The sequence below is a fragment of the Dermacentor albipictus genome, chromosome 1 (genome assembly GCF_038994185.2).
Source record: "Dermacentor albipictus isolate Rhodes 1998 colony chromosome 1, USDA_Dalb.pri_finalv2, whole genome shotgun sequence".
Taxonomy (NCBI): domain Eukaryota; kingdom Metazoa; phylum Arthropoda; class Arachnida; order Ixodida; family Ixodidae; genus Dermacentor; species Dermacentor albipictus.
Window position 1 is genome coordinate 364,691,907 of NC_091821.1, and position 27,779 is coordinate 364,719,685.

Genomic DNA, 27,779 nt, shown 5'->3' on the forward strand with positions numbered 1-27,779 from the left:
AAGGATAAGAGTTCGGTTTTTATCGAATTTGCCTTTCCTGTTTGCTTACCTTGCTGTCGTCAACCTTCACAAAACACGTCTTATCGAAGTAAATTAGTTCTTTGTTAATTAAGCAAGTATCTTCTCCTTCCAGAAACGAATAATCAGCATGGAAAGGAGGATGTTGGCAAAAGCCTGGACTTGGGCTCTTGGAATGCTTTTCTGCGTTTTGATAGCCTGTGCTGAAAGAACCTGCCTCGTTTCTATGAGAAACTCTGTGCGGCCACAAGACGAGACAAACATCAGTGAGGAAGGATCTCGAGAGCTACTTGAGTGCACTAAAGAACCGGTGACATGTTTCAGTGAGGTTTGCCGAGGGATCTATTCGGGGACGTGTCTATGCAGACTCAGCTGCAGCGGCATCAACAGCTCGTGTTTCGGTACCGACTCCAGCAAGGCACTGATTGAGCACAACCGAGCCTCAGCATTGCACGTGCCACGTGTGTCATGCGTGGCGGCCGATCTTCGCCGCACAGGCATTTCGCGCACGTATGCTGCAGTTTCGAGCTGCAGCGATGACTGGCCGCAAGACGATGCCCGTCGCTACTGTGAAGCCGACGACGCGGCAAGCAATTCGACCAGCACCGAAAATGTCGAGCTCGTCACGAGTAAGGGTTCGGACGTGACGTACAAAAACAGGCAGTGTGCCGTTTGTAACCGTGACACGAAAACTTTGATCGATTGGAAACACGTGTATTCGGAGAGGAAATTACTTCAGTTCAACTCGCTTTACGCGGCCTACTCTAACTTCACACCACCCCACTGCGGTTCGGCGAACTTTACTGACGTAAGAGCGAAGTGGAATTCAGGAACCACGAAGTTCGTGTGCCGGGTATTCGTACAGCCGCATAATTCGACTTCAGACGAAACACGGGTGGCCACAACCGACAAGTTCTGTGACATATGCCTTTACGCGATCATTTCGAACGTCGAATGTCGTTCTTCGACGGAAACCGCGGTCGTTGGGGAGGGTGATCGAGCGGTTGCGCTTTCGATTTTCAAAAATAACTCATATGCAACTGCATACCGGGTGCTTAGAAAATTTTCTGCGTATACTGACGGCGTCGCAGGGGCTACATCAGTTGTATTTCTTCTTCTTAAAGTACTTGTGTACGCTCTCGACAGATCGCCGCGGTGTTTCATATCCCGGTGCACCCTGTGTTACGCGTTAACATTACTGGCAGGCCACATCATAGGATATGCCATGTTGTATTTATTTAACAACGTAAGCTTTATAGCCCACGAGATGTCATTTTTGCTTGTGCTATACTTTACGCAGTCCTCTTTCCTTTGGACTTTGGTTGTATCATTCGACTTATGGAGGGCATTAACCGCATCGAAGCGGGCGTCGAGACGCAGTAAAACGTTGGTCATTTATGGCGCTTTCGCTTGGTGCACACCTTTCATCCTATTTGCCTTGTCGTACCTCTCACAGTGCGGATCTGGTAACATCACCTTCTTTAAATTTATGGAGAGCCAACCGCTTCACGTGACTTCAGTTGTAACACCGATAGTAGCTTTCGTGGCAGAGCTGTGTTTTTACGCGCACGTAGTCGTACATGTCAGAAAATGCAGGGAGGCGCCGAACGAAGTCGAGGTACAACAGACAACCGGAAGCCCGTCCCGGCTTTTTTTGTATGTCAAACTGGCGTTTGTCATGTGTGCTACTGGTATGTTCCGTGTCGTACTTTCTCTGCCCTTCTTTGCCCCAGGCATAAAAAGGAATCCGTTGGCAATGCTAGCCTACAAGTCGGCATATATATTAAGTGAATTGCTTGGAGGCCTTCCGGGTGCCTACGTGTTTTTCGGATTCAACGACCATGTAAGACTGTGGAGAATAATTTCCAGCGCGTGGAATCAATGTTCGTGTTGTTGGCACTGCAAGTCGTGTCGCTCTTCCTTGAGGGGCCGGTGCGACAAGGACATCGTAGAGTTCAAGATTGCTAGTTTTTACGAGCGGCATGATCCTGTAAATGGGATACAAGCCTACAGCCCGTGAAGATCGCTGCCTAAAGCAAACAAAACAAATATGCATATGCAACTAGAACCTAGGTACCGCCATGTAAAAGCCCAAAGTACAAACGACCGAGATTGCGCTGGAGACACGTCGTCTTTACTTGGTCCTTTCTGAAGCACTGTTCAATTACCTTCGAAGAATGCCCACCAACCAGTCCAGTTCAGCACACTCTAACAGTACAGTGCATAGTTGCAAAAAGGAGAAGATGTGGAAATGCAGGGAGGTTAGATAGACGCATGTCCGGTTTTCTACCCTACGAAGGGAAATGGGATTGAAGACTAAAAGAAAGGAGAAAAAAACACTGAGTGCAATGCGCTGCTTCGTCCGGAGGTGCACGTCGAAAGTAGAGTTGCTCAGCGAACTCTGTTGACTTCAGGAACTGCAATAATAAGGCACGCGTCACTTTCTGGGCCTGTGAGGAACGTGGCCACCGACTAGGTACTTTTGTCGCCATGAATGATCTTCAGTCCAGGCGATCTAACATGGTGCGGAGTCGAAGGCGCTGGTAATCATAGCGGGGACAGCTGCAGAGGAGATGTTCCGTAGACTGTTCACGCCTGCAACCGTCGCTCGAAGGTGTCACTCATCCCAGTGAAGAATGAATAGTTCTTTTTATTTTTTTTTTGGTGGAGCGGGGGGGCGGGTCAATCACTAAGAGCTCATATTTTCTATGGTATCCTCTAGAGCCATTGGCAGCTACGAAAGAAAAGAATAAAGAAGCACTTTAAAAAAGAAGAAGAAAAACGCCGATTTGATGTCATGTCAGGGAATTAAGCTGCCTTGAAGTTATAAAAAACGTTGAAGCCTGCGCTTATGCATGTGTTTATGCATTTGCGTGCGCTTATCTCTGTGCTATGCGAAGGATATCTGTGCGCTTACGTGTACATTTTAGTCGTGCAAGGTCATGTGCAATGCCACGTGTAGACCATTTCATCGGGCGAGGAGAAAAGTCTGGCAACACGCGCCTTTCCTCCTTTCTGGCTTGGGCGAAACGGTGTGGTGCATGCACGGTATGCATGTGCTGCTGCCTGAATGTGAACAGTTTGTTTTAGAGCCTACTGCGGAATATTGATGTGATGTCAGCTAACACCAGGTCATCGGGGAACCACTGCGTTATCGTCGGCTGTACGAATAACTATAGAAAGAGGAAGCTGTTGGCTGAACAAACGTGCGACGTGCGTCAACAGCCACGGCGTGTTTGTGGTTGCGATCTCTTCAAGTTTCATCGTTTTCCTGCTGACCCACAGCATCGGCGTTTGTGGATTTCAAGCGTCAACAGGAGGAACTTCCTACCGTCCGACAGTTCGCGGGTATGCTCGGTACGCTTCGTTTCTGGCGAACGTACCGACATGAGCCCGACACTGATGAGAAGCATCGGCTATGAGCGGAAGGTATGTATGTACTACGTAACCTGCAGCTAGTCAAGCAATGCGCTGCTTCTCGAAGAAACAGTCGCAAGTGACAGTCATATCTTGCTCAGGTCAAAGACGGGCGATGACGCATAGTGAGAGGCGACTTCGTGCCTAGGAAGGGACGAAGGGTATACGTGTCAAAATTATTTTACCGGTCTGTTTACGAGGAAGTGCTGCGCTTTGTTTTAAGCGCGATATCTTTTCAGGCGTGTACAGCGCTCACATGTAAAACAACCTTTTTGTCGCCGATGCTGCTATTGCGTGAGCTCTTTTGTTTAGTACTCTTCAATGACTAGACGTAAAAGAGTGTTAGAGCCGTTATTCTCTTTTTGACAGCGCGTTTTCACACTGTGTGATCTTGATGTTTGCCTCCGCCGATTTTTTTTCCTTAGCTTTCTGCAGATGAAGTGGAATCTGCACAGTTGGAGCCATGCGCACATATTGATTGTACAAGTAATCTCATGTGCAACAGTACAAGCATGCGCACAAGTAATTTAATAGCACCTACCATTGTGTACATTGCATTATTTGGAACTTCGCAAAGTTATGGAGGCACATTAAAGAGCCCCTGGTGTTCAAAATTAATCCGAAGTCCCCCACTACGGCATGCCCCATAATTATATTTTTATTTGAGTATGTAAAACTCCATAATTTAATTTTTTGTAAATTTATACAGCTGGCACACGCCCATGCTGCAAGGAACAGCTTGTTTAGCAGCTGTAACACATTTACTCTAAAAAATCATTTCTTTCGCTTATGCTTTGATCTAAGGCCCAAAAGAAATAGTGCTGAAGTACATTTATTTTGTGGTGTAGCAATAGTAAACAAAAAACAAATGTACATGTTTTTACATGTTGTTGTTGTGCAGCCTTCAGTTTATGCAATCGTCCCCATTACATCACTCATCCAAGTTGCCATGCCATTTGCCACCACCACTTGCGCCACAGCAGGTGACTTAGAATAGGTACACCATCACAGTGCAAAGCGTTATTTCATCACATTAAAAAATGTTGTGGGTTACAACTCCTTTTCTTCATACAAACTCTCGTATGCTCAAAATCGATCCTATTGCACTCAACACCATTTGAAGAAGTCTATTAACAGCAGCAGGTAATTAATCCACAATCAGTGACATGAATAAAGTTAACGTTTTGAATTATCAGACATCTACAGTCTTTTGAAGCGATAGAAAGTCGCTTAGCCTGAGCGATCCATTTAGCGTCCTTTTCATTGATTTTCTAAGGTGGTGCCTGCTGTAAATTCATCTTATTGGTTGTTTATTACTGTAATTTAGTCAGTCTACATTCTTTATTTTTTATTTAATCCTGCACTTAACATTTAAGACTGCTACAGACAGCCAACGAGCAACCCTCGAAACGTAGTGGGGCATGTGTCTTTACCTCAGAACACAGTAGGCTGTGGTTCAGAAATGCATAACATCAATTTTTCCTACCTTGTAAATGTAACAGGGTGACATAAAAAAATATCAGCGAATTATATTTTTCACTTTGCCTAGGTTCTTTCAATCTTAACAATGTATCATTTTTGACATCTCTGCTGCATCTGCTGCAATGCTGCATCTGCTGCATTGAAGGTTATTCTTACTACCCAGCAGGTCAGTAATTTTCTATGGTTTTCTAATACTGATTTTGTACTGCGGTTTCACATTATGCTGCACCACAGAATGGATGCGGATGTGTAGGATGAAGTTGGTGCTGCAAAGCCCCGTTTCGACATAAAAAGAGCAGTCAAAAGCAGACTCTTCATTGCTAATGCATCTTTTTTTTTTATCTGCTGCCACAATTGGATGGTGTGTCGGATGAAAGTGCGGAACCTTCACTAGGTGACAATCAGGCAAGTCAAAATGATGCAGCCTGAGCATAACACTTGAAGGAGACTAAGTGTGTCATACAAAGGAAGTGGATAAAAAGAAACACTGAGACAAAAAAGTTCACTTTTATGGGTGCTTGCCACATTCTAAACCTGTTCTAAACATCATGTCAATGCCTTGCCCGTCGCTTGCAGAGAGCCGCATCTTATTTCTGAATCTGGTGAAAGAGTTGCACCGCAGCCGAACTTGCAGCATTCTTGCCGGGAAAATGACACGTGGTCCACTGAAGTCTATCTCCCAAGGTTATTTTCACAATGGTAGCAGTGGTCCCTAGGTTATTTTCGCAACGGTAGCAACAGTTATTGGTTATAAGTGTCCTGGGTGAAAAATGTGAAGGGATGGTAGTTTAGTTGAACAGCCTGTGATGTTATTGGGGCCGGGTCACTCCAGAAAAAGGGAGAAGCAGCACGCCAAAGCAAAAACACACATCAGACATGTATTGACGCACACAACACAGATAACGGCACACACACGTGACAATGTACCAAAATGCCTCATAGGCGACGTGCACTCTATCTATGGAACGGTGGATTATGTTTGGCCTACAGTTCCGGCGTAAGCGTGTGTCGCCGTGTCTGAGACCTCGTTGAACTGGTACCGGCCAGCGGGGTCGGACAGCCGTGTAGGACGGCCGGGTCGGACAGCTGGGTCGGACGGCCGGGACGGTCGGCTGGGTCGGTCAGCCGGGTTGGACGGCCGGGTCGGACTGCCTTGCGGGGCTCAGGTAGCCGGCCGCAGTCACCGGGTCGCGTCCACAGCTGGCGGGGTAGCCCTGTGGCCGCTCACCCGAACGCTCGAGTGCCCTGGTTCCGGACCGCCAGCCCTCCTGGACCAGTGTCCAGCGGAAGAGTGGGGCGAGGTACCCTCCCAGCGGGCGACAGTGTTGTTTCGGGGGTGGCGTATTGGTGCGGTCGGCGATAGCTCCTATGGGCCAGACGCCCAGCGAGGAAGCTGCTTTTCGTCGACCGCCGAACCTCGCGCACTGCTCACGCCACGGGCCACGGGCCACACTCTCGCGCCACGCTTTTTGAGGCGCCACTGCCGATGACGATGACGCTGACGCTGACGTCTCTTGCGGGTATTTGCCAAGATTCACTGTCCTCTTCGCCCCCGCACGGCGCACAGTCTTCGCATGTTTATGTTTCCACTCCCGCGTACCATATATTATGACACAGCCCACTTGTATGTTCGCAAAAAAGACATAGTGGTATAGAAATCTTGAAGTTCTTTTTTTCACCTTTGGCAAGACGTGGACAGCAGCAAATGAGAAGTTCACATCATTCATATTTGTCTTGATTAGTTGTCTCAGACAGCACCAATGCAGTGTAGCATATCGCTTAATTGAAAACATCTTGAAACTGCTGTTTACAAAACACACTTCTATTTCGAAAAGCAGCCAGAGGTAGACTATCTGAAGAGGTAGCAGTTAATTCTGCCTTGAACAACATTGTCATAACAGTATTATGTACTTGTAGGTGCCTAGAACTTTGCCTGGTGATGGTGCCATGTTATCACAAACAGATGCAGATGCATCATGTGAGGAGGTAATGAATTATATAATTAGCCGGGCAAGGGAAGAAGAGTTCAGGATCGCCAGTCAGCCTCTAGAGTCTGTGAAGGGGTGTGTTTACCTAGGTCACATAAGAGAAGGAAATTTACAGAAGAATAAAAATGGGTTGGAGCGCATACGGCAGACGTCAGATCCTGAGTGGAACTTACCATTATCGTTGAAAAGAAAGGTGTACAATCAGTGCATTTTATCGCTGCTAACATATGGGGCAAAAACTTGGAGACTGACAAAGAAGCTTGAGAACAAGTTAAGAACCGTGCAAAGAGTGATAGAACAAAGAATATTAGGCACATTGTTAAGAGACAGAAAGAGAGCGGTGTGGATCAGAGAGCAAACGGAGATCGCAGATATTCTAATTGACATTTAGAGACAGAAATTTAGCTGCGCAGGTCATGTAATGCGTAGGTTAGATGGACCATTATGGTTACAGAATGGATGCCAAGAGAAGAGAAGCGTAGTCGGGGGCGGCAGATCTCTAGGTGGGGCGATGAAATTAGAAAATTTGCCGGCGCTAGTTGGAATCCGTTGGCGCAGGACAGGGTCAGGGACAGGGACAGGCGCAGGACAGTGGACATAAAATAGGCTGCTGCTGCTGCTGATGATGATGATTATGTGAGCAGTAGGGATAACATTCAGTTATGGAGAAAGCAAATTTGAGTCTCAAGCTCCAGCATTGTCTCTATAAATTTTGCCAATGAATCCAGACTTACGCATGCTTTGAAACTAATTGCTTCAAACTTTAAAGGGCCCCTCACGAGACCCCACTGCAATTTTCGGTTATACACACTTAGTTGTAGGGCACTGTCTCCCTAGGGAGCATCTTACCGAAAGAATTTTTCAAATTGGTTCATTATTACAGGAGATGCAAAAACTTGAGATAGCCCGTTACCATAATGCCATGAGGAAAGTTTGACTACCAGCGTATACTCTTTCTGTACCTAGATTATCGTCCGCAAGTGACATTACTGCCTAATCTGATACCAGAGCCAAGGTAATGCGGCAGGTTGATGTCACTATCCCTGCTTCCTTCTTTTTTCCTTTGTGGCACACTCCTGGTGTCGCGTTCTGCATTGAACAACTTAGGGAAGTCATGTAGCTTAATCGGCAACATTGCAGGCAATGCATCTTACGTAGAGGCACAAGTGTGTTTCCTTGACTACTGGGTGTACGCGGGGCTACCTCAAGAGGAAGGGCCTGCAGGTGTCTCTTTGAAGTTTCAGCTGTTTTCATACCATGCAGCTGTCTAATACTTTGCAGGCATGATTTCCCCCACAGGATCTACATGATGCACTTGTTAGCTTGCAATGCACGAACGTTGTGAGGGGCCTTACTGTGATGATTATTTAAAGAAACTGGTAGTGCATTTCTTGCTAAGTACTTGTTTCTATTATTCATTGTGAGTTCAAATTAGTTGGCTTAGTCAGTTGGTATTTCGTAAAGCAAACTTCCATCTTTCCTATAGAGCGGTATATTTTTTTCTTGCATTCAGACTGTGTTAATCAGAACTGTAACAATTTCCAGGTGTGCAAAATGGACGCAGCCACACAGTGGGAAGATATGACAGCTGTCCATCACACATATTCTGCGCCTTTAACGTTGGTCAATATCAAAACACCACTTTCGGAAAAGGTGGCTGCAGCCGACCTACGATTTTACACAGGGATATCACCAGATATATTTAAGAAGCTCACACTGTGCATCCAGAGGACACCTTTGAGGCATTCACAACTTCAAACGGAAGACCAGCCGCTTCTAAAACTGATGCGCTTGAGGCTTGGCCTTCTTTACAGGGACATAGCCTCGAGATATTATATTGCACCGTCCTCTGTGTACAATATATTCAAGAATGTCCTCAAGTTACTTGAAGAGATCATGAAATCTGCTGTAATCTGGCTCCCGAGATCTCGTATTCAGAGCACTATGCCAAGTGCATTCACAGAAAATGCTTTTCAAACCACTACATGCATATTCGATTGCACAGAGGTTGCACTTGAAAGGCCAACCAAACAAAAGCCACGAGCCCAAACCTACAGTTCATACAAAGCTCATAATACTGTAAGGTTTCTTGGGGTAATTGCTCCAAATGGCCTTATTATGTACATTTCTCGTGCATTTGGTGGCCGTGGTTCGGACAAATTTATTGTCAAACAGAGTGGCGTGCAGGAATACCTTGTTCCTGGGGATGTGATAATGGGCGACAGGACTTCACTCTGGAACCCTACTTGGAAGGCCAGGAAATCAAATTGAACATGCCAGCATTCACCAAAGGTGAGAAAAGCTGCCACCATTCATTAACCTATTCTATTAAAGTAGGCAACAATGCTGTCTTTGTGCTACCCCGTGCATGATTATCAAACATGCATGGTTTGCTATTGGCTATTGTACTTGTGGTTGCCTAATTCCAATGACACCACTCGGTGATTATTTGGTTGCTACATTGGGCTGTGTGCATAAATAATTGGGAGAGAATGTACAGTTATTGTTTGTCGGCCTGTTACATGAAATGAAGGGCTGACTTCCATATCACCATTGGAAATTGTCAAGCTCAAAAGTGAGATGCACTGTAAACTGGGTTAGGCTGCATGAGGAAGTGGTAAAGTCCCACATTGCAAGGCTTACAGATCCTAAAGGCTGGCCGATTTCATATTGCATACTGATGTACAATAGCGTGATAAGGAAGGACAAAGAAACACGACACAAGCTCAGACTAACAACTCGTTTTTATTGTATATTGCATAGCTCAAACTCGTATAAAAGCTTACATATTCGAGTTTCCAACAATAAACCAGCGTTGTTAATCTGCACTCGTGTCATACTTCTTTCCCATCCGTTGTGTATCACACTATTCTACGTCGGCGTTGCATGGCTTGGTGTGCTATCTGTACTATCACAGTAATCCTAGTTTGTACTAGTTGTACACACCTGGAACAGCTAAGCACTACTCGTTTAGACGCAACAGCCTTCACTGTTCTCTTTTCAGAATTTCAGATGTATGCATTTGCAAAGGGAAGCATTCTTGCATCAACAATTGTGAGCAAGGTTGAAAAACCTATGAATGATGCGACAATGGTAAAAGCAAGCTCCGATTTTTTCCTTCACAGAAAAAAAAAATCAAATGTGGTTGTGCGATCGGAAGATGCAAACAGGGTTATCTTACAGTGAAAAAATTGGAAACCTGGGCTGGGATAATTAGAAATTCTATTCTAATGGCATTTCTTGTCGCTCTTTGCGTTGACTATGGATGATAAGAGACATACAACCTGGTGGAAGAAATTGCCGAATTATACTTTCCCTGAAACTAAACCGTAAGGGTGTTCTGCCAATTAAATGTTTTAAATCTTTACATTTGAGGTGCAGCTCCATGCTGGGCTTAATGCACTAGTTTCGCCAATGAATACACAATTAGGTATGTAGCTTGACGTTTTTCCAGAAATTACTCCTTGGTAAATTTGTCAACATCTTTTATTGCAAGCCAGGTGGCAGACCTATTATTCGAGTTATATTATCTATTTTAAGGCATTCTTGTAGGAGTTGTCCTCCCTATGCCATTTCTCCTGGGCCATGCTTGCACACATTATTTTGTTCCAGTTATAAGGCAGTAGATAATATTCAATCGATGCTGTGCAGTTTCCCTGTGCGCAACGGTGCAAGTGCATTGGCCTACCAGTGAAGCTCGGTTTCTGCCGATGCTGAGTAGCAAGAGAAACATTCATAAAAATGGCGTTGTGTAGAGTCCAGGATGTCTGGACCCTAATGTCCTGCAATTTAGTTGTATTCGTGCATCCACATTATTTTCCTTCCTGTGTTGAGAAATGAAGGCATTGGTACAGCACTAACATGTATACTGAATTATCATGCATTTCAGGAAAGGGCCAACTTTCTGAACAGGAAGTCACTTAAACCCGGCCCATCGCATCAGTACGAATACATGTGGAGCGAGCCATAAACAGAATGAAGACATGGAGAAAATTTAAGTCTGCATTGAGCATCAAGTGCAAAGACACAATTGATAGTATGAACTTTGTGTGTGTAGGCCTCTGTAGTTTAAAGGCATAATTGCAGAGACCAATAGTCGCACTAGCCAGGAAATGTAAGCAGTTGTATGAATAAATACTGCAACCCAGGAAATTGTTTTTACGAGTGTTCAAGCCGCAGAAGTGAACACATTGCAGAAGTTCATAATGGAGCATACATGAATATGTTACACCTTATTAACTTGGAGTGTTTACTGATGAAATAATTGAATGGTTCATTTTATGTACAAGTGCAGCATAAAAGCACGGGCAACACTGTACCACATAGAACACACAAAAAAACAACTAATACTGGAAAAACTATTCCACTGATGCCTCTGATAAATATGTAGCTCTCCTGTACCAGCACAAACACAAATTTATAGACACATCTGCACAGAAAAGGTTATAAAAGAACTGGTAAATGTACTTGAGTATCATAGCAGCGAAAACAGGTGTTTGAAATACATAATATGAAGATGTATTCAGTGTTGCACAGAACGTGAGGCGTATTAACAACTGCCTCTTTGTATGTACATATATTAACTGCTTCAGCTCACAAATTAGAACAATGACAGTATTCACATCTTAGAGGCAGCGAGGAAATCATGAACTAATTAGAAACACTGAATAAAAGAACTGACTAGTATAGTAAGGTTTTGACAGTACCATGCACACGTTCAAGTATTCCGGGCAAGAGCAAATAAACACTAGTACAGCGTTTATCACCACCAAAGTGCTCCTCAATAGACCCACACAATACAAATAGGAAAATGAGCAGTGCAATGTTTCCGCAAAACATCTAGATTAGTCAAAAACATTCTAATATACCAATGTTCGACTTGCTCCCCAAATACCTACTTCAGTATGAATTAGAATGCAACAGAACCGTAGGTAAAATAATAAAAAAAATATACACACGCACACTAGATGTTAAATGGGCACTAAAGAAATGCACTAAATCAGTGTAGACTGGTGAACAGTCCTTCAAAACGGCTTTCATTTGTGCGCATAAACGTTCATTATAAGCAAAGAAAGCTAAGACCAAACTTCCATTATTTTATTCCATACCCACAGCTCAGCGCTGATACATCAGTGCCGCGTCGCGCATTTCGGACTATTTTCTCCTACATTGATCATTATGGCAATGCAAAAGCTACACTTTTCATTTCAGTATTTAGTTTGTTTAGAATTCAATGTCACACTTCTTTATCAATAAAAAGCTGAATCGAAGAAAACATTTAAAATTCATGGTGCAGCGAAAAGCTGGTACAGGAACATCAAAAGGGCGTTGTGATGTGTACTCAATTGCTTGTTTATTTCTTGGTGTCCATATATCTGCTTACTTTATGAGATTCATTTGTGCTTATAGAAGTGTAATTTATCAAAAATTGAATATTCCTTTCAAGTGTCTCTTTAAGAGATGGTTTAGTGTGTCTGTTTCACAAGCATATGATTCATAAAGAAAAAGAATGGCAAGACAAACAGATTAATAAGCAAGGCACGAGAGCACAGCCATAAACAAGATACAGGAGAACTCAACAAAATGTCACTCATGCACAGTATGTTGTAGCACAGCAATCGGGAAAATATTTTTTACATTTAAGAGCTTCTAACACTGCAGCTAAATCAGCTGTCCTTACACTTCTGCAATTTTCTCATATTCTGACAGGTCAAGTTTACCTTCACTTTTCATTACTTGCAAACATGGAAACATTTTACAAAAATAGAGCCTTTGAAGCCGTGGCATTTCATGTGTGACATAACTTGAGCCAAATGGTACCTCTATGATAATTGCCGATTTCGGCGACCATACGACCATACATAGAAAAAAACAGAGCTGCTTTTCAGTGCACTACATAGTGAACTGTACCTAGGAGTAATATCCGCTAGGGCCATTCTTATTTAAGATATGTACTCCTTCCTTTTCTATCACATCGTACTTCCCACTCCGTATGACTTCCTTGCAGCCCTGTGTAAACGGGCACTTGATTTCTAGAATTGCACAGTGAGACAGTAACAAGTAGAGAATACTTTTGAAATTGCAGTCGTGCCACTACTTCATGGTTTATTCCATGTTGTGTGGCTGCATTACCATAGAAGTTTGGGCTCGTGATACTTTCCAAAGCTTTCTCAGCTGGAGTTGTTGCCCGCTTTGGTATCCTCCGAACGTTCGAGGCTGTTATTCGTAGCCGCCTAGAGACATGCAACAAATAATTCGCCTGACTTCTTATTGGTGTCTCTAATGCAGCCGTACCTGGACCTGACAGTGCTATGTACTTTACATAAAAGTTTTTGAACAGCATGCACCTTTGTGGCAAGTTGTTAACACTGTTGTGAGGGCTGTGCTGGATGCCAGGCGTGGTTTGTTGTCCTTCAAGTCGTCGAAATGAAGCTGTCACAGTCTCATGAAGTAGAGTGTCTTGAGCGGAAGTACATAAAAACATGTAAGCATCACAATCTACATGTTACTGCAAATTCTGCATGCACGCATTAGTTTTCGCAAAGGTGCTGTGCACGGTGCAGCACAAGTTTTTGCCCAAGATATTGTCGATACACAATGAAAAGGTGCTAGCAGGGCAACTGTATTGATGATGGAGCCATTGCGTAAAATGTTCATTTGCCTAAGTGGCAAGAATATGGCAGTGTGGCATCCACTAGTGCATTTACTTCAACTTAGCTGGTTCAAGACTGCCCATATGTTCTATACAATAAAAAAAAACAGACATGCACAATGTACTAACTTTGTTTATCATTGCAACTCATGCATGTACTGTATTTGCAAGAACATAACGAGTTTTTTCGAGATTTCCAGTATCAGAACCTGACTCACTTGAAATTAGGATTTGTTGTATGGATGTAACGACACTTTTATCCCTTTGTTTCCACCTGCTCGCTTTCTATGGTCTCCTCACTCGCTTCCACTTCGCCTCGTGCTAGAGCAGTGAGGTGGGAGTTGCCACTGTGCATTTCTTGCTCTTTCTTTCACCCAATTGAAAACGCTGCTACAGCCGCATCAATTAAGTAACAGCATATTGATCACAACCTTGAGCAAGGCTATCGATGCCGCTGTGCAGGTGTGCCAAGCATGCAGTCTTCGAAGTTACACAGTTGCATCACCGCGCATTCGATCAAATGCTTGGCCTTGTTCGTTTGTGTCGTAGCCATTTCTGAAGTGCTGTTAATCTAGTAATGTTGGTGGGTGTCATGAGGATGACGCCGTTCTCATCGACGGTGGCAAAGAAGTCTGCACTCGTCCTTTCACTTTATTTTGCAAAGGAAGTTCGTACTAAGGATGAATAGAGCCCTGCAGAGATCTGCTTTTATGCATCGTTTCCAGTTTATTTGCAGCTTTACTTCACATTATGATTGCATAGATATATTCTTTTTCTTTTCCTGTTAAACCACAACTCTCCCCTCCAGTTATATTTATGGCTGCATTATTTACGTGTAAATATGGCACCCGAATAAGGATAGTCAAGCCCTTTACACAAGCATAGTAATGTACATTCTCATCACGCCCTCAAGGCAGCATCTTGCAGACATACACCAAATATCTTTTCGCCTTCAAGAATTTCAATAAACATTTCTCGACCATGAGACTCATCAGAAGTAAGCAGACTCTTGTGTTCTATGTAAAGCAAGATATTTATATTTTCAGTGTTGTTTCGATGCTCTTTAAAACAATGATTTATACAGTTACCTAGGTGGTTTAAAATTGAGCCACACAATACAATAAAAAGTCAAGTTAAGTTATGCAGCGCGCCATCCCAAAGCAACACGCAGGTTACGAGGGGCCCCATAGTGGACAATTGATTATTTCAACCACCTGAATTCCCTTAATATGCGGTTAAGCCATATCTGCACAATATTTTCACCAACAGGACGTGCAAATGTTAAGGTGGTTTTCTTGGTCCCTTAACTACTTGGAAAATGTATGCAAGATCAGGAAGCTAGTAGCTGATAGAAGGCAAGACTGCAACAACACACATATCAGGTGCTTTCTGACTTGCATCAAGCATGTTTGCCAGACGCCACTTTCGTGTCGTAAACAGTATGCGAAGCAAACAGAGCACTCAGTAGTACGTATTGTTGGGCTAGTCGGTTCATAGTGGACAATTTCAGACCAGAAGATTTATGGCCACGCAGCGCAAAATGAACATAGGAGGAGTCATGGACCTTGTCTCCTCCCCCGTTCTATTTCAATTTTGTGCTAAGCTGCCATAAATCTTATGGTCTAAAATTGTGCAAACAGGGCACTGACTGATCGATATGTTTAGGGAGTATTCTGACAGCATTAAATAAGGCACAATGGCTGGTCAGCCTTGCAGCAGGTGTGGTTGCATGCATTTGTTGTGCACAGGCATAACGATGCAATGACTGGTTTAAAAGTTGAAGCTTTACACATCAATATGGCTAGCCTAGAATGTGTTAAGGCGCCTTTACTCTTTTCATGAAGGAAAGAACTGCTGTCATTTCTTGCTGCGTCTTAATTTGCACACGCCCTCTATGACGGCTTTCGGAACTTAAAACCAGTTATCCGGCTTCCAATAAACCATTATTGAAAGTGAGCACTTGTGTACCTGTTGCCTTGCTTCTTTCCCTGCCAAAATATTTTTGGGCTAAACACTAGAAAACAAGCAAAACACCTCGAATGCCTGCAGTCACGGTATTTTACTAGCGGAACTACAGGCAAACTTGTGCACTGTCGTCTTCTCACAGAACTGTTCAATACATGCAAATGACAAACATATTTCTCACCTCTAGCATTGACAATCTCTTGGAATGGGCAGTTTCTGTAGAACTCCTGGATGTCGGTATCATCGCCGAGGAGTTGTGGCAAAGATGGAGTCGTCTTTTTGCGGGTGTCATTATCAATGGTTCTCATCTGTACGTTAAAACTTATATCTGTCAGAGCGGCTGGTTCAAGGTTCCTCTTCGTTCCACGGTTCCAGGTTGCTGATTTATCAGTGCAACCTTCTCCTGTCAGGCCTTGTGATACCGCCAAGTCCAGTTTCCAAAGAAGTGCACCGACATGACTGCATACTTATCCTCTCCCGGCCATGCACGTACATCCACTGTTTTTGACTTCTCCAGTACGCTAGCAGCACACCCATGCGTCGTGGTGCATTTTAATTGATTGTGACGCCTGGACTTGACGTTTCAGGAGCACAAATCTCTCATCAATCTCATGAAGGAGCACGTTCCCTACTCATCCACCACTTTGTAGATAAGTGTAAGATTACATACTCCCGAAGGAGTTGACTTCTCGCAAGTGACATGCCTTGTTTGTAAGCAGGTAATGAATTATGTGTGGCATCTGAATCTGCGGCCACTTCTTCAAATTATCATACCAGCTGACAATCACACTTGGGTGCTGGTAACAGTTGCCATCTGTGAAAAAAAGAAAACAGAAACAACAATTTTTGTTTACATTTCAGCACAGGTATGTTGAAATAGTGAAATACAGCTGCTATGTAAATAACCTCGCATGTGCTAAAATGCATTATTGCAACGCACACTTTTATGCCACAAACAGTGCACTGTCATACATACATTTCAGAAGTTGCTGGCTTAACACGATAGTAACAGGACATAAATGTGACTCACTGAGAAGTAACACTTTTTGGGCGATCATGGCACAGTGCTGGGTCAGGAAGGATTTAGTCATGACCACTCTGTTAGTGTGCGTCTACAATATGTTTTCGTTTTACGTAGAGTAGTTTTGCGCCGTTAGCAATGACAGTTGCAATAATATTGTTATCTGGGTGTTAAAAATGAAATTCTGGGATGTTAGGCGCCAAAACCACTGTTCTGTGGCAGGGACAAAAGCACAAATTATCAATACAAATGCTACGGTTAGTACTAAAGCATGTGTCCACCAAAGAGAAAAAGAGGCCGGGGAAACCATATGGCAGCGAGAATTTATGGCATGCGCATACGGCGGTCGATGAATAATAACATCAATTGCTCAGCAGGCCACTGTTTGTGTTGTCGCACGTTACAAATATGCAAGTTCCGCAACATTCTCAGAATAACCAGCACTCTCGTCGATCAAACGGGCAATGAAGTATGACCGTATTGGTGAAATATAATAGTGCTCGCGTACTGCCAAATCAATGCAGTCTGAAGGAAAGGCCTGTCTGGAAAACTGTCAAACATCTGAGCGCCACTCGTGAGCATACCTGCGTAAACCAACGATACTGTTCTCGCTTTTCTCAAATCTACGGTGCTACGTCTATACTGGGCCGATGCCGTTTACGAGGCCGATGGCTTGGTTCAACATGGGGATCGCTGCAGTTGCTAACAGACATGTTACATAAGAGTTTTGCTTCAGAAACGGTTCCTTGGCCAGCAATCAGTAATATCTAATGAACACTGCATAAAAAGGATAAGGCGGCTCCTTATCAGGACGTGATTTCCGTAACACAGGTGGGCGCATCGAAGAGGACTAGCGATACGAATGTCGAACATAAAAACAGCTTTATAACGGCCTGTATCTTGTGCGACATCCTGTTACTATATCATCAAAAGCGGGACCAAGAGCCGCGTCTAACTAATCGAGCAGTGGCGCAATGTGTCATAGTTAATGCTTGTCGAAGTGAGCAATAAAATGGCGCACACGCAGGTACTATTGTCTAGAGTTTCTTCAACTGGTCATTTCCTACTGAAGTTCGAGAAATACAGGAAAACTTTAGCAACAGCGCAATCTACGGACCAATTCATAAAAAGAAACAAATACGCAACTCACCTCCGGGGCTGACTGTAGGGTCCAACACAGGCGCACTCTCTGCTTCACCGGCAGCAGAAACTTCGGCCATCTCCGGTTAAATGAATTCAGCACGTCGCACAGAATCACTTCCGATGTAGAACACAGCACGTCATGCAAAATACAGCGCACCAGTACGAAAAAAAAAAGAACGCTTGCAACTGTAGCCGCTCGTATACTTGCCATGCAAAACACCGCCTTCACCCAAGCCAGTATGGCGCTGCTCATAGGAGGCGCCACTGAGTTCACAATATGGCGGCGCCCTCGAAAAAACGGTGTATAGAGTAAGCTGCCTCACGCAACATATTACATTGGGAAGTGGAACATAGCGCACTCTTAAATGATAGAGCAGTGTTTATTTTTGCCGTAGTAGTGACTTTAGGAACGAAAGTATTTTTTAGTGTCGGAAAATGGGAAGGTAGGCCTGTTTAGAGCCGGCTATCCCAAAATCCCAATTTCGCTACTCAGGCGTGCTTCGTGATTCCCAAGGATTGCCACCATACACATTTTTAACCTGGGGCGCGATAACGTAAAGCTATTCCAAACTTTTCTATTCCAATTCTGCAATCAGCCCTCCGCGATTGGTGAAAAATTTATTTGGACAACCCCCCACTCAATAAAGGAGCATCAGCTCCTTGACCCTTGGACAAGGGATACTAAAGTACTAATTGCACTTGATGTGGAAAAAGCTTTCGATAAAATCCGAAATTTTTTCATTCTACGGGCGCTATCGGACTTGAATATGGGGCAGCGGCTTTTCCATTTTATCAAGGCTTTGCTTATATATAGAAGGTCATGCCTCAGGTTCGGGGAGATAAAGTCGGTAGTCTTTAAATTTTGTTGCTGTGGTATTCCGCAGGGATCCGTACTCTCGCCTATGTTATTCATTCTGGCAATGTCGAAGTTGACTAATACACTGGACGCTGTCCAGAGTATTGGCTACTTATCTATGCGGATGACCTTACTATTTGAACGTTAGGACGCATAGTTGGGCGTGTTGGTTAAGCATGATCTGAAGTGAACGCGCTGCAACGACGGTCGACGAGTGTGTGTGTGTGTGTGTGTGTTCCCTCCTCGTCCACCGTCGTTGTTGCACCTTCACTTCAGATCATACTATATGGAGCGTCGGTGGTAGGGACGGAGAGCTTGAGGCTAGGTTGCAGAAGGTGGTAACACTTACGGAAGAGTAGTTGGGTCTTATGGGGCTCAAGTGCACCGTTAGAAAGTCGGAGTTGTTGATCTTAGAATCTATGAAGTTAGGTCGTAGGCCGAAAGATTGGGTACCGGAAGTTGAGCCTTGCATTAGAATTCATACTAGGGAAGGGTCGTTGATACCCAAAGTTGAAACAATCAGGGTCCTGGGTTTTGTAGTAGAAGCGAATGGATCGAATATAAGAACCATTCAGCGCATTACCAAGAAGACGGAGGAGGCCATAAGACTTATCAGAAGGATCTCTAATAGGCGAAGAAGGTGCGATGCGGTTCACGCATTTATTCTGTGTCATTTCTCGTATGAGGCACCTATGCTAACTTACTTGGAATAGAGGGGAGAAAGATAAATTGGAAGCTTTAATCAGAGAAGCCGTTAAAGCGGTGCTTGGTCTGCCTGTGAGTACATCAAACGATATGTTGTTGCGACTGGGTTTGCATAATACTTTAGATCAAATTGCCGAGGCTCAACGTACGGCACAGAGAGAGCGATTGCTAGGTATACACCAGCGGGTATATTTTAGAATAAATATGAGAATCAGTGGCTGTGTCTCGCGATGGGGCGCGGCTACACGAATTCAACGTGAATCTTAGGGCCAATATCATGGTTCGTCTGTTTGCGCGGAATGTCCACCCTGTGCACAATATAGGGAGGCGGGTCGCCAGAGCTAGGGCTTTGCTGCGAGATGCAAAGGATCAGGAGGAGGGGTCTGCGTTTGTTGACGCGGCAAGGATGAATGAGAAAGATGCTTATTCCGTGATGGTACTAGATGGCAAAGGGAGCGTTCGAAATGCCGCTTCCATTTAAGCAAAAGAACCGGGGGTCGCTGAGCAGGTGGCTATATTCCTCTAGCACTAATTGATTCAAGAAGAGTTTAGGTGTTTAGTGACTCGCGACATGCGATTAGAGCCTTATCGAGGGGACTTGTTGCGGAACCGGCTAACAGACTGCTGCAGGGTAGGGATATCGCTTCGCATACAGTTACTTGGTTCCCGGCGCACACGGGGCCAGTGGAGGGAGCCCCGCGTAACCTCAACGAGGTGGCGCACGGTCAGGCACAAAGATTAGTGTGCCGTGCACTCCCTGAAGGGGCTGGATCTCCCGCTCCTGAGTTCAGGGACCAGCTGTTAAGCTATAACAAGATCACCAAACACTATTACTTAGGGCGCAGGGCATTCTTCCTGCCACATTCTAAATTAAAAAGGCTGTGGCGACACACTCCGCGCATATTTATGCGCACCCTCCGTCTTCTTATCATCTGCCCCGGCATAACACAGCTGCACGCTGGACTGCATGGTCGATAAAACATTGCGCCACCGCCACGTCACCCGAGGTATGCGTCACCAACGGTGGCTATAAAAACAGGCTGCCTGGCTGAGAAAGAGCGCTTTCTATGTACCTTCCGCTACTGGGACGAACGTAGCGTTGGTATGCCCGTCCGCTGCCATCGTTAGTCGAATAAAGAATCGTTACGTTTTTATGTTGGGATTCGTCCTTCGGCAGTCATGACATCCCACAAGGCCACAGGCGGTTACATTACGGTTTCTGCAAACACGAACGTGCCCTAACCCAGCCGTCATGAATAAAATTAATCCGGACTGCGGGATTTCAGTCGAGTGTAGTAAGTGTGTGGTTTGCTCAACTTAGAACACATGCTTTGGCGCTGCTTGGCTTTGGCGGGTGATGGTTCTCAAGGTGAACAGTTGTGGCAGCGGATGCTGCACAGGACAGGGATCTCTGTCCCAACGTGGGAGCGCGCTCCCACGTTGGGACAGAGATCAGAGATCTCTCAGGACATAAATAAAGTTCTTCATATCATACCATACCCCCACTGCACATGTCTGTCATGCAATAGCAACAGTGATAGCTACCAATCTGACATGACGTGTACACATTGATTACGCATGATTCGACCGAACAAAAGAAAAATAATTATTTCTGATTCGTCGCCTTTTCGCCTAAGCCCGCTGTTATTAGTCAAAAGGTTTCAGGCTGCACACACTTCACATGTCTGTCACTCGACGTTAGAAAATCGCCATAACTCATTGCGTCAAAGTGACGTGGGGCCCTATAACGTAAAACTATGCCATTATGTTTTTATTCCAATCGCCTGACGTCAAATTTACGTAACCGCCGACGCAAGCGTAGGGCGGTGAACCGCAGGGTTGTCTGAACAGACCAATCATATGTTCTCCTCGTTCATATGAGGTCCCTTTTGTTTGCTTGAAAAACGAATAACATTGCCTACGTTGAGCCGTTCTCCGTTCGTAATTGTCTGCCAGGAGGCGAGGAGCACGCTCACGTGGAGAGGGTTTCGAAAGGGCCGAGCCAGTGCACTGAAAATCGATAACCGGATGAGAGAGGGCGTTGCCGGCGTCTGCGATTGGTCCGCTTTCCCTTACTTAGCTTGCGGTGGCTGGTCGAAAATCGCGGCGGCATGCAACGGAAGCTTAAGAATGACGCTAAAACGGATCCTCAGCAAAGAAGAGTTGGCAGAACGAGATCGTAAACGTGCCACAAACGCTCGAAAACGTTACACTGCCACGCGAAAAGCTTTATTATATCCAAATAGACCCATGCTCTCCGGCTGCAAAGTGACTGAAATGTATACGTACCGCTGTTCATATCTTTTCGAGCAGTGGTGAACTCAAAAGAGTTTTGACGTAATAGTTCTGCGGAAACCCGCAAGGTGGAGAGAAGTAATTAATAAAGGGAAAATCAGGCATCCACCTGTCCGTAGCAATTGCTACAAAGGAAACCCATACGGGTTCCTCGAAAGAAAAGCCTCATAGTTGAAGAAAAATTCGTCCCGGTCCGGGACTCGAACCCGGGACCACCGCCTTTCCGAGACCGCCGCTCTACTAACTGAGCTAACCAGGTGGCTAGCAGGTCACAGGGCGAAGTCGAATTGGTCAACAACTCGAAGAAAAGGCAAGAGTTTGACGTAATAGTTCTGCGGAAACCCGCAAAGTGGAGATAAGTAATTAATAAAGGGAAAATCAGACATCCACCTATCCGTAGCAACTGCTACAAAGGAAACCCATACGGTCACTTCAAAAGAGGGGTCTCTGTTCCAGGTTCGAGTCCCGGACCAAGACGAATTTTTCTTCAACTGCGAGGCTTTTCTTTCGAGGTACCCGTATGGGTTTCCTTTGTAGCAATTTCTACGGACAGGTTGATGTGTGATTTTCCCTTTATTAATCAAAAGAGTTTTATCAGATACACAAGAACAAAAATTTAGACGACGCTTAAGCTTCGTCTTTAAGGGTGGAACGCGATAGCATTCAACGATCCCTGAGTGGTTCTCGCGCCTCCCGGTGACTGCAGCTTATGTAACCGTAATGCTTTCCTGGAAACGCTGGCGGCCAACGCTATGCACGAAGGCGAGCTTTCTGGGACGCACCGCTTTTAGTAAGACAGACCTCGAACGGCAGCCAGAAAAGGGATTTGTGTTTGAGCTCCCACGTAAAAAATTATGGGGTTTTACGTGCCAAAACCACTTTTTGATTATGAGGCACGTAGTAGTGGAGGACTCCGGAAATTTCGACCACCTGGGGTTCTTAAACGTGCACCTAAATCTAAGTAGACAGGTGTCTTCGCCCCCATCGAAATGCGGCCGCCGTGGCCGGGATTCGATCCCGCGACCTCGTGCTCAGCAGCCCAACACCATAGCCACTGAGCCACCACGGCGGGTGAGCTTCCATGTAACAGAATTATGTTCTCTCGTATGTTAAAATTACAATCCGACGCTATCAAATCTGTAGGTTGTGTATAAGTTGTACTTCACGATTTCTCTGACGCACTTTGAGAAGTTCAATTAGCTCATTAACGACCTACGTGCCACCCGGAAGGCCTGCGTGGATCACTGCGGTCACTGCGGCGTCATGGGAAACGAAGACGCCGATAATGCCGCTCGGGCAGCTCTTGAAGACACACAGGAAGAGGCCATACCACTTTCACGGTCCGACGCAGCCAGCAGCCTTCGAGTGTTTGCACAGGAGATCACGCTCTCTCTATGGTGCACACCAAGCAGCCAGACCAACTTGAGCAATCGTCAATACGACCTGCCCTCTTTGGTACATCTGTTTATGCCAACTGGACTCCACCGAAGAGAGACCACCCTGCTTTATCGCTTATGGCTAGGGGTGGCCCTCACGAAATCTTACTCATTTCGCATTGGAATGGCCGACAACGCTTTCTGCAATGCCTCTCTATTTGCGAATAGAGGCTAGAACACATTCTGTGCGACTGTCCTGAATATAATGTTCATAGACAGTCCCTGGCGTCCATTCTAGCGCACCTTGACAATAGGCCATTGTCAGCTGCAACTATTTTCACATATCGCCGACAGAAGACATTGCAGCTGAAGGCGACGAAGGGACTACTTCGGTTTTTAAAAGAGACGGGCTTGAACAAGCGGCTGTGACAGTGATGCCACGTACCACGCAAGAGTGACGGACTGTTACTGACGATGTGTGTGCTGTGTTACGTGCTCTCTCTCTCTCTCTCCTCCCCATCCTTCATTCCCCCATCCCGCTCCCATGTCTAGGGCAGCAAACCGGTTAAGCAAAAGTGGTTAACCTCCCTGCCTTTCGTTCTACACTTTTTCCTTCCTTCCTTCTCATAGGGACAACGTCGCCGCCGCCAACGCCGGCGTCGACACGGGCCTTAACGCTGTCGCGTTAATACCACACTGTCTCCGTTCCCTTCCACACTGTGGGCAGTTACCATTCCGCTCTATGAGTTCCACCATGATGCTTCTTTGAACACCGTTTCAAACTTTCGATTGCTTTACGAAATAATTGAAGAGGTCTGCACCTTTGCTAATGTTCCTACCTCCACCGCTTTGAAAATTTAATGGATGTGGTTGCTTAGCTTGTTTTGCTTCAGCCGCTGCATGCTTTTCCGCACCGTGAGCATGGCTGCACGAATATCAGGTAATATAAATGTTACTATTTTTTAAATTCCTTCAAATACGAGACTGTCCGAAATCGCTCGCAAAAAAGAGCAGCACGTATCTCATTCCAACATGCCGCAGGCAATGTGCCTGCGGTGTGTTGAAATGTGAGACGGTTACACGTTTATGAGATGAGCGAAGGGAAGGTTTCGAAAATGAGATAAGATGCACAGTTTTTATGGTGCCAGTTCCAAACTGCGTCCTCGAATCAAGAGCGAAGTTGGTATCCTTAAAGAAATTGTTAGGGAAAATTTCCCTAATTTTAGGTCACTAAAATTTCCCTACGTCGTGGACGTCGCCGCCGCCGGTCTTCGAGGCAAAGTACGGCGGTTCTGGTGGAGAGAGCTCTACATTCACCGTACCTCTTATCTTTCTAGTGCCGCACGCCTTCGAAGCTTATGGGACGTCGGAGCCAGAAGCCGGCAAGCATGACTGTTCGATGTACTCTGTTCCTTTGCACTCTGCTCTATCGACTGCACAGAGAGTCAAGAAGTCGCAGCGTGCTGCCTCTACTCTGACGCACACTAGACCTTCTAATGAAGTACCAGTTGCAAATCGACAAGTCACATCCATGCAACGATTATTAATAAAAGCTATTCGTGTTCTATTAAGCAACCAGATCAGTGCGTCTGCTCATGGTGCAATGCATGCATGTACTGAGATACGCTGAGTGCAGGAATCGCTAGAATATAGCAATGCTCTCTCTACAAGCTACTACAATTTTTGTGCGGAAAGTATTCCAAAGGAGCCTGCCGATTACCATCACAGAAGATGGCGCGCTTCCTTAAAATCGCTGCCTGTGCGAATTATAAAATACGAGCGACTACAAACTTCAGCGCGTTTTAGACTTCGCAGTTGTGTTGTGCTCACGTTGATTGTTTACTGTCTCTCTTCATTTATCTCTTAGGCTATCTTTATCCCTTTCACCAGTCCAGGGAAGCAAAGCGGGTATTGCCATTTCGTTAGCCTCCCTGCGTTTCCTTATATTCCTCGCTCGCTCTGTATACTGCGCAGCTGCAGCGCCAGGGAAATCTTATGCGCAGCTGCCACGAAGAACAAGGTGCATAGAACTTATGTGCTTACTTTTATATGCACGCTAGTGAACCGCGTGTGGAGTCCGCTGTGCAGCTCCGGATGCTTAAACCCCGATTACGAAAGTGAAATATGTGATTTATATGACTTTACTGTGTGCAATTTATTGCACAAACGTTGCACACCTATACTCAAATCCTCACCGTACATCTATATACAGGTTGTTATCTTGTTGCAATAAACGTAGTCTCTTATTGCTAAAATCGCGCACAGTTCTGTTCTTGTTGCTATAGTGCCGCTTAGAAGCTCTGCTGGCGCGTCGCCAGGGTAGTAACGCCAACAATAGAGCGTGATATAACGGTTTGCTGAAACAATTTATTGACCAAATGCCACAAAACCCCTTTGATGAGCTCACCGTCCGTACCTTTTCCTAGCCATTACGTCGCTGAAGCACTGTCCTGGCAAAAAGCCAACACCTGTCATGTATGGATTGGTATCTTGTGAACTTAGCGCCGAATAACAAATGCCAGTAATCAAGATACTTTTCATTCGTAACGCAGTTTCTCGATTGGCCGGCGTTCGGGTGACCGCTACTGATTTTAGCGACCGACGTGGCAACAGGGAGAACGTTGCGGCCATGGCCATACGCAACAGAAGTTTTTGTGTATACGGAACAAAAGATGTCAGGTGTATTTTCTGAAAGAAGCAGAAGATAGCAGACGAAGCAACTCACATCGGCAAGGCGGGGAGCCGCAAGGCAATCTTATACAAATTGAAATGGGTGTAGTTCTATGGGAAGCTCATAAAGAACGCCAATATTTTATCAAGGATGTTCAAAAACCTCTTACAGTCTGCAACATATACACTATTGCGAAACTGAAATCCTGCCGAAAACCCAGCTGCCCAATTAACTAGCGGTGTAGTGGCGGATGACACTTTAGAGCTTCGGTTCTCGAATTTATGGTTGTCACCGACTTTTTGAATGGTTGTCATTCTATTCCGCCATCACCATGAGTGGGTTTTCTCTGTAGATTTTTTTTTCTAAAAAAAAAAACACACACACAGCCTCCAAAACAAACCAGAATCAACATGGTCCACGACAAACGGTCCATATTTGGCACAGCCAGGACGCTTTCGATGTGTTTTAGATGTGTTTTCGGTGTTTTATATGTCATGCAGACCATGATTTAAAAAAAGGAATATGCTTGCACAACAAAAGCGAAAGTCATGACGCCATTTCAAGCGGATAATGGTGGAACCTTTTACGCCAGGTTGAAAGTCGACCTTACTCGCTATTTTCGGTTTTATGTGAATGAACAGATCATTATTCGGAGTGGTCGTGTGGAATGTTCTATTAACGTTTGCCTGGTTGTTCTTTTGATAGACGACATCATTGAGCGTCGAATGTTCAAGTGCTTTGCTTCGACCATCTTCAAGCCTCTCTGGGACCTCTGGGTATCGCAGAAGAATTATAGGAATGCAGCTTTACAGGTCCGACGCAGTACAGCGCCTTTCGTGTGAAATTGTGAATGTTAAGTCGTCTTTGGGGATGGGGAAACATAGATCGCAATGAAGATATAATAAAGATTCCGCAAGTGATTGCGGAAGCTGCGCGACCGGGTTGCCATCCTGGGCCCTAATAAAAGGAACAAAAATCTTTAAAAAGAAAGGACCAGACTCCGGGGGAAAACCTATAGAGGATGCTCACCCACACGGAACGAGAAAGCCACAACGTGACCGGGAACGTTAAGTGACCGCAGAGCCAGCGTCGGTAAACAGAGCGGGTGCGCCCCAGTGGCCGTCAGCGGCGTCGTCTCGTTCGTTCTGCAACCATTGCGGGTGACTACAGGACCCCCTTTCGACGTCACCCTCGCGACCACGAGAGCGGTCTAGGGGTTAAGGGCAGACTGGGCGTGCAAACACGGTGGGTCACACTCTTTTTCGCCGCCGTGAAAGCATTGCGTAGCTTCCCGCGCGTGCGCCTCTTCCCGAAGATGGCGCGGCGGTCGTCACAAAACCAGTTCCACGAAGTGGCCACAAAGGCCGACATCCGCTTGGCATTGGCTGCCTCGGCCGCTGTCGACGCCGACCAACCGTGAGAACAGTTGGCGCCAGCGTCCTCGCGTAACAGCAACTTGCCCACGAAGATGGCCCCGGAGGATTATCCATTGCGAGCAGGTAAGCAAGGAAATATTGGGTGATAGGGGACTATGTGTACGTAACGGAATGCCCCGCCGAAGCGGGAAAGTTCAATCCTGGTGCTGTGTCGGCGCGCGCCCGGGAATTTACAGGTGTCACTCGCAACTGTATACGCGCGATCAAAGAGATGTACTGCTTAATTGTATTGGACGCTCGCGCAGAGACAGCGAAACATATTCAGCCTCCGACTGGACCACACACTGTGCAAACTTTGGGCACTGACGGTACAATAAAAAACGAACGAAATACGAATAATGTTATCGCGCAGCCTTCTATCGGCATGTGAGGACACGCTGATGAGCTTTAGTTCAGGGATTGTGGAAATCGTCATTACTCCAGCAGTTTTTTTCGTTCTCCACCAACGGGGCAGATGTTTTTGAGCACGTTATCATAATTTTCTGATTAGTCGAGGGTGAAATGGAAGCGATCATGCAGTCGGGAAGTTGACTGTCACAAATATGTCATTGTGTGATACTAAGCCGTAATTTGTTGCAAGGTATGTAAGTACTCAGTTTCACGCAGAAGTTGTCGGGCTTTAAGCACATTTTGGTATGAAGCCGCATCCTTTTACGAAGAAATGCTTCACCAAGGTACAAAACACATCAGTGCACGGTTACCTGCTCGAAGCATCTTGTTTCGATGCAAGCTATATATCTAACGAGGGAGTCGC

The 27,779-nt window shown here is 45.4% G+C and overlaps 1 protein-coding gene across 3 annotated transcripts in view; it reads left to right on the forward strand.

The window, feature by feature from the left end:
* Positions 1–27,779, forward strand: part of LOC135911329 (uncharacterized) — a 147,093-nt gene that overhangs the window by 112,381 nt on the left and 6,933 nt on the right. The window contains exon 1 of one of the 3 annotated variants that reach the window (XM_065443562.2): positions 26,928–27,088. The exons of the other annotated variants lie outside the window; for them this stretch is intronic. The gene's annotated coding sequence lies outside the window, so the exon portion shown is untranslated. Of the gene's footprint in view, positions 1–26,927; positions 27,089–27,779 lie in introns of those variants that run through there. 3 annotated transcript variants of the gene reach the window in all.